This window comes from Neophocaena asiaeorientalis, unplaced genomic scaffold, assembly GCF_003031525.2.
Source record: "Neophocaena asiaeorientalis asiaeorientalis breed wild unplaced genomic scaffold, Neophocaena_asiaeorientalis_V1.1 scaffold392, whole genome shotgun sequence".
NCBI classification, from domain to species: domain Eukaryota; kingdom Metazoa; phylum Chordata; class Mammalia; order Artiodactyla; family Phocoenidae; genus Neophocaena; species Neophocaena asiaeorientalis.
In genome coordinates this window covers 580080-580530 of record NW_020174421.1, presented here as the reverse complement: position 1 = coordinate 580530, position 451 = coordinate 580080, and positions in this window count along the sequence as shown.

Sequence of the window (451 nt, the reverse complement as noted above, 5' to 3'; positions counted from 1 at the left end):
ATTCAGATTTTTGTTTCAAAAACACTATGGTACTCAAACAAAACCAGCTATGAACTAGTGGTAGCCCATAGGCCATCAGTTTTGGAACTCTGAAAACTGTCTCCCTCCCCCACTGTACGGATGAGGAAATTTGGCCAGAGAGGGGGAGGCATTTTCCAGAGGTGACAGAGTCAAGATCAAAGCCCAGGTCCACTTGTCCACTTTATTCATTTCTCAGTCTCTCCTATACTCTCCCTCCCTTCGCCACCTCCTGTCTTGACTGTCTCTGTGTCTTTCGGTCTCTCTGGTGTGTGACTGCTCTGTATCTCTCTCTGTATGCATCTCTCGGTCTCTGTCTCTATCTCCGATTTTCTCCTGTGTGCATCTTTGTAATTGTGTGATTCTCTCAGCAACTCTCTGTCCCCTACACGAGTGTTCTCGAAGACCTTCGAAGCTGGGTGCAGAAACAACC